Genomic DNA, 6790 nt, shown 5'->3' with positions numbered 1-6790 from the left:
TTCTCAGCACCATATATGAATAAAATAAATAAAGGTCCATTAATAACTAAAAATTTTTTTAAAAGTAAACTATTAAAAATAAACAAACATTTGTAATGTTTGAACAACTAATAATAATAAAAAAATATTTTATAAGCATGAATCAGTAATAAATAAATAAATAAATAAATAAACAAACAACAACAACACTCCCCATTCCCTGCTCACTCTACTCCTTGGCAATCATCTCTTACTTTCTGTTTTTATAAATTTGACTACTCCAGATGAGTAAAATCATGTGGCATTTGCCCTTTTGTGACTGGCTTTCCACCCAGCCTGAAATCCTCAGTGTTCATCCAAGCTGCATCATGTGTCAGAATTGCCTGCCTTCCTCAGGCTGAAGAATTCCCCATGGTATGGACAGAGCATGGTTTAGCTTTGGTCCTCGCTTCTTAATATGGGCTCTGGAGGTGCCTCTTCCTCTGAGTGCAAGGCCCCAGATCCCTGACTCAGCCCTGCTTGTTCTGAACATCTCACTGACTCCAACTCCCCATCCAGGAAAGGGTCAAGATCAAAGGGTCACAGACTTCAGGTTAGAAGGATGGGGTGTGGGGAGAGACAAGTGAGAAAAGGACAGATGAGCCAGTGATTGAGAAGAAGGAGAAAGATGCTGTGAGGAAGCTCAAGATGTATATGGATAGAAATGTTCATAGTGGGGCTGGGGATGTGGCTCAAGCGGTAGCGCGCTCGCCTGGCATGCGAGCGGCCTGGGTTCGATCCTCATCACCACATACAAACGAAGATGTTGTTGTATCCACTGAAAACTAAAAAATAAATATTAAAATTCTCTCTATCTCTCTCTCTCTTAAAAAAAAGAAATGTGCATAATGGAGCCCAGGGACTCATTATGAGGGTCCCTACACCCCTGAAACTGCCCAGGGTGGAGTGGATATGTCTCACAGCCTTTCTGTTGCCCTGCCTGTTGGGCACCCAGCCATAGAATTTTGTAGAATGTCTATGAATTCCAGGCACAGCTGCTGGTGTTATGGGAAGCTGAAAACTGTGAATCCAAATTTGTCCTCAGAATTTCATCCAGCTGGGGAGAAGAGAGGGAGGCTCTTGTGTATCTCTTTCTTCTTTGAGGAAGGGCACTAGCTTTGGGAGACAGCAGTTCAATCATATATCCAGAGTTGGGAAGGGGTAATATGTATCCATCCATGGGTATATATATCCATATATCCATAATTGGGAGGGGGTCATGGAGTCCAATGGTTTTCTTCTTCTTTTTTTTTTTTTTTCTGGAGTTAGGGTTTTCTTATGTTGCTATGCTGGCCTTGAATTTAAGATTTTCCTGCCTCAGCTTCCCAAGTAACTGAGATCATAGGCACGTACCACTACTTCTAGTTTCTTCTCAAATTTTGTTCTAGCTCTATAGCCTTTTAGCCTTTTACACAAACCAAAGAGAATACTCACGGGGGAAGTCAATGCACAAAGCTGGTGGGAACAGAGCTGCTCTGGTTGAGGAGGTGAGGGGCTACATTTGGCTTCTTGCAGCCTCTAACCGGGCTCCTTGGATGGAGCACAGCCAGAAGATTATTAACTTAGTCAGAACTTCTAGTTGTAAAAAAAAGGCAATGGTTTCTTAGAGGCAAAGTGACTCACCCAAGGCCACAGCTAGTAGAAGTCGAACTCAGGTCCCTTGATTCCCATATGTACATATATTTTTGTCAACATATCAAACTGCCTTTTGAATCTTCTCTCATTTGTCCCTTTTCTCTTTGAGTGCTCTTTTTCAATCTTATTTACCACTCCTTTTCATTAATTTACTTATCAAAAAAGATCTTTTTGGTACTGGGGATGGAATCCAGGGGTGCTTAACCACTGAGCCACATCCCCAGCCCTTTTTATATTTTATTTAGAGACAGGGTCTCACTGAGTTGCTTAGGGACTTGCTAAGTTGCTGAGGCTGGCTTTGAACTCGTGATCCTCCTGCCTCAGCTTTCCGAGCAGCTGGGATTACAGGTGGGTGCCACCATGCCTGGCTTTTAACTTATTTTGGTATAACATTCTTGTGGTGTTGGGATGGAACCCAGAGCCTTGTGCATACCAGGTAAGCATTCTACCACTGAGCTACCCCACCAGCCTACTGTTTCTTTAATCACCACCCTCCCCCACTTGATATGCCAAGATTTCTCCTCAGAGTTGGGGCCTCAACAGATTTTCTCCCCTCCCTCCTTCCCTCCCTTTCTTTAACAAATATGTCCACTTGTCAAAGCATTTAGGCTTCATTCTCTGCCTCTCAGAGACTGGGACATTAAACACCATCCTGGTTCAGTTTCCTCACTGCCCCAGTCTCCGTGAACCCATGCTAGGGAGCAAGGTGCCTGCTCCAGGAAGAGAGGATGGATAGTTTCATGGAAAGTTCCCACTATCAGAGGGAATAAGCAAGGGAGAGAATGGAGATAAGATTCAGACAAGGCCCCTTCTGGCCCCCTCCCCACTTGCTCCTTTCCCACCTCCCCACTAAAGTTCACTGGGTGTGTCCTGGCTCCTGAACTCTAGATTGAGCCTAGAGCCTCTACTACCCTTGGAGAGAAAATGGGCAAAGCAGATCCTCGAGGTAAGATGATCATGAAATGAGGTCCCCTGATGTCAGGTAAATTTCAGAGAGATGATAATTAAGAGCATTATCAAATCACTAAACACCTACTACGTGCCAGTCACTATGCTATGCGTGTTATATACCATCTTCTCCTAGCAGCCTATGAGTTGGGAGTTACTGCCCCTGCTTAAGAATTTTAAATAAGAATAATGACAAAAAAACTCAATTCTCAATTCTTCTAGATCTTCCTTTCCAGTTGAAGGTACTAGCATGATGTATTAAAATTGCTAAAATACCATTTTCATCAAATCAATTCCCCAATTAGGACTTACAAATGTTCCTATGGTCGAGAGGGTCATTTCTAAACCTTTATTTATCTGCCCTCATCTGCTAGGAGCACCATTTACTGCAGCCACTTGAGCTCCATCCATTAGCTCCCTTGTGCTGTCTCCTTCTCCCCCTGTATCCTTGCCCCACGACCTCTTTATTCATCTCATTTCTCTTTCTTGTGTATTCCTTTTCCTGCCTGTTAAAATTATTCTGACTCTTCAAGATCCAAGTCAGGCTCACACCTTCCCTAGAGGTTTCCCCATTGCCACAGTTAGTACTCCTGACATCTTCAGTTCCAATCTGGTGACTGTGTTAAGGAGAATAAATTGTGGCCATCACTAATTAATGAGAAGATATCAGAGCCAGAGGAGACCTTGGAGACTTCCAGCATCATGAAATCATAGTGTTTAGCACAGTGCCACCGTGTGTTTGGTATCCTGTAAGAACTCTGATTACTAGAGGGCATTTAAGGTCCATGGTTGGTGGAGATGGCTGGAGGTGCAATGTACACCTCCTGCCACGAGATGGCACACCTGCAACAGTGTTCTTCCAACAGGACGCCCAAGCATGGGCTCACACAGTGTTATGAGAATCAGTGCAAAACTGATTCTCAGCCTGGACTAGAAGGAAGCTTCAGAAATCACTTAGTTTATCTCCATGGCTTCAGACAAATGGGGGCTTTGTTTACTTTTCAAAGACTCATGGCAATTAGTTAGCTTGCTTCAGTATCCCCTCGAAGGCTTTGCAATGAGGGTCATAGAGAGGACACTGCTGTGGACATGTGGATTACTGGCGTCTGGCCCACTTCTAAGTCACAAACCCCATACCCACTTGGCCTCAGTTCCACAGGTTGCAAACTGAGGGAATTAATTAGACCATATCTGTGTGTGTTCCTTCCAGCTCTGATACTGATCATAAGAACTCATTAACTCTCTTTTGCTAAATTTGGCTTTAGTTCATTTGTTTTTATCCTTATTGCATATATGTGTTTAGAACATTAAGTGGTGGGAGGCATTAATTCAAAAGAATTATTGAGTGCACAAGCTTTAGATATAAGATTTTTTTTTTTTTTTTTTTTTTTTTGGTACCAAGGATTTCAACCCAGGGGCAGTGAGCCACATCCTCAGTCCTTTTTATATTTTATTTAGAGACAGAGTATCCCTGAGTTGCTTAGGGCCTCACTAAGTTGCTGAGGCTGGCTTGAACTTGTGATCCTCCTGCCTCAGCCTCCTGAGCTGCTGGGATTACAGGCATGTACCACCATGCCCGGCCTAGATGTAAGTTTTAACATTAATTAATTAATTAATTATTTTTGTGGTGCTGAGGCTGGAACCCAGGGCCTCATGAATGCTAAGCAAACACTTTACTACTGAGCCACATCCCTAGCCCTGCCAGATGTTTTTATGTATTTATTTTATTTTAGTAGGTGCTTTAGGCTATAGAAAACAATGTCACCCATGGCCTCTCCCTTTTGGAGTTCATATTCTACCTAAGGAAAAGGTTTATACTATACTCTGCTAAAAGATGAAATAAGACCAAGGACCTGGGGAGGATGCTCTGGGGAGGAGGTGTGGCAAGCTTGGATGGAATATAAATGGACAAGAACCCAGGGACAGGGATTCTAGTTTGGAGACACAGGTGACTTCCTCTTTGCCACTTGGGTAAAAAGAAATAAAGAATAGAAGAAGATGGGGAAAAAGTTATGGGGAATGGGACATGAGGCAAAGAGGAGGGAAGAAAGAGGGAGGAAGGTGAGAGCCACACACTGGTGCAATTGCAGCAACTCAGAGGTAGGGAAGAGAAGTTAAAAAACTTTGAAGACAGCTGGGAAAGTGCTCATTCTACTCTCTCTTAATCTTGTTGGACTATAGAAGCATAGGCTTTTGGGGACGGAAGAGACTTCTAGTTCAAACCCTCCCATCAAAGCCCTATATGATGATTATCAGCATTCTCTTGCGTACCTAGCATGACGTGGGATGTATTACCTCCTGAAGTAGACCATTCTGCTTGAGAAAAATGCTGAGCAGTACTATATTTTTTCTGGTATGGCTCTGACATCTACATCCCTGAGGTTTCCATCAGCTGTTCTGGTTCTCTCTTCCAATGAGACCCAGTAAATATCAAAGACTGTTCCCTGGGCTAGAAGTTGGTATTTCCAGCTGGGGGTGTAACTCATTGGAAGAGCACTTGCCTAGCATGTACGAGACCCTGGGTTTGATCCCTGGTGCCAAAAAGAAAAGAAAAGAAAAGAAAAAAGTTAGTACTTCCTCTTTTCTCAGCCAAGATGTCCCAGCCCATGCTTGTTTTAGGCCAAGATTCTTAAATTCATTTGATATGGCCACTTGCTCTTGAATTTGTCCTATCTTGGGTCTCAGTTTCCTCTAAGTAATGCATTTTTATATTTTAGAGTCTGAAAGTAATCCTCCTTGACAGGAAAGATGAAACTAAGGTCAAAATGGAGTTTGGAGGAGTCCTGCTAATGTCATATTGCCAAGGGCTGTGCTCTTTTTGTTCTGGCTCTGAATTATTTTTGTTGGTTTTAACATTTAAAATTTTCTTTTTTAAACTTCATTTTGTACTTAGGCCTTCTTGGCCTTTTTTTCACAGCTCCTTGTCACAACTCTGCAAGTAACACTGAGCTGTCCCTCTTCCCATATATTATATAAAAGAACCTCACAGAATTCTCTTTCCTCAGCTCCATCTCCAACTCCCCTTCCTCACCTGTTTCCTCACTTGTTTGTTTGCAGATTACACTGTTAGAATTTCACTTTAGAGCACCATTCATTCCTTTTGTGATCACAACAGAGGTTCTTAACCATAAAAGACTCTTGTTAGGCATATTTATGCTCTTTTTCCAAGAAGAGAGTTTGCACTTATCATATTTTCCAAAGGGTCAGCGATCCAAAAAAGGTTAAGAACTTCTGTTTAGAGTCTTTGTGGGATTCTGTTTATCTTTGCCCTGAATGTTTTGACATTGCATCTGGTGAGACCCTCTTCCTCCCAGGCTGCCATGGGAGGCAACTCATCTCGTTCTTTCAGGACTCTTAACTTCCACCCCTTCCTTGCCATTTCCTGGGGGCACACAGAAGTTATTTTTTAAAATTTCTCCTGTGGTCCCACTTTTAGTGGCATAAGTATTACCACCAAATTCCTCTGAATCTTGTCCCCTCCATATTTTTATTAGTACATTATAGTTATACATAATGGTGGAATTTGCTGTTCCATACTCATACACAAACTCCTCTGAATATTGTTCCAGACCTTGCTGGATCTCCATAGGGCCTGGATCCCCCAATTAGAGTGAGGGTGCACAGTGTGGTCACTTCTTCAGTCTTCCTTTATCAGGTTCTAATAGCTTTTACTGGGCTTCCTTCCTCAAATAGGTGTGGTCACTGCCCATCTTCTTTATTTGTATTTTTTTTGTGGTACTGAGAATGGAACCCAGAGTCTCATGCATACAAGGCAAGAACTCTACCACTGAGCTGCATCCCATTCCCCTGTTTATCTTTTTTTTTTTTTTTTGGTACGGGGGATTGAACATAGGGGAGCTTAACCACTGAGCCATATCCCTAGCCCTTTTTATTTTTTATTTAGAGACAAGGCCTTGCTAAGTTGCTGAGGCTGGCCTCAAACTTTGTGATCCTCCTGCCTCAGCCTCCTGAGCAGCTGGGACTACAGGCGTGTACCACCACAAGCTGTTCCCTGGTTATCTTCTTAATGGTCAGCACTCACATGTACCCTCTCCTACCAGTTTAATTTTTCTTTAGAATGGAATCCATTGTCTAATGAAAATGATACTCTTCTCAAATTTTTGTTCATACTCCAAAAAGGTTATATGTACTTTCTAAAATCCTTTAGTCATTTAGCATTTATATAAAT

Source organism: Spermophilus citellus (genome assembly GCF_964194105.1).
Source record: "Spermophilus citellus genome assembly, chromosome: 17".
NCBI classification, from domain to species: domain Eukaryota; kingdom Metazoa; phylum Chordata; class Mammalia; order Rodentia; family Sciuridae; genus Spermophilus; species Spermophilus citellus.
This window is presented reverse-complemented; position numbering follows the sequence as displayed.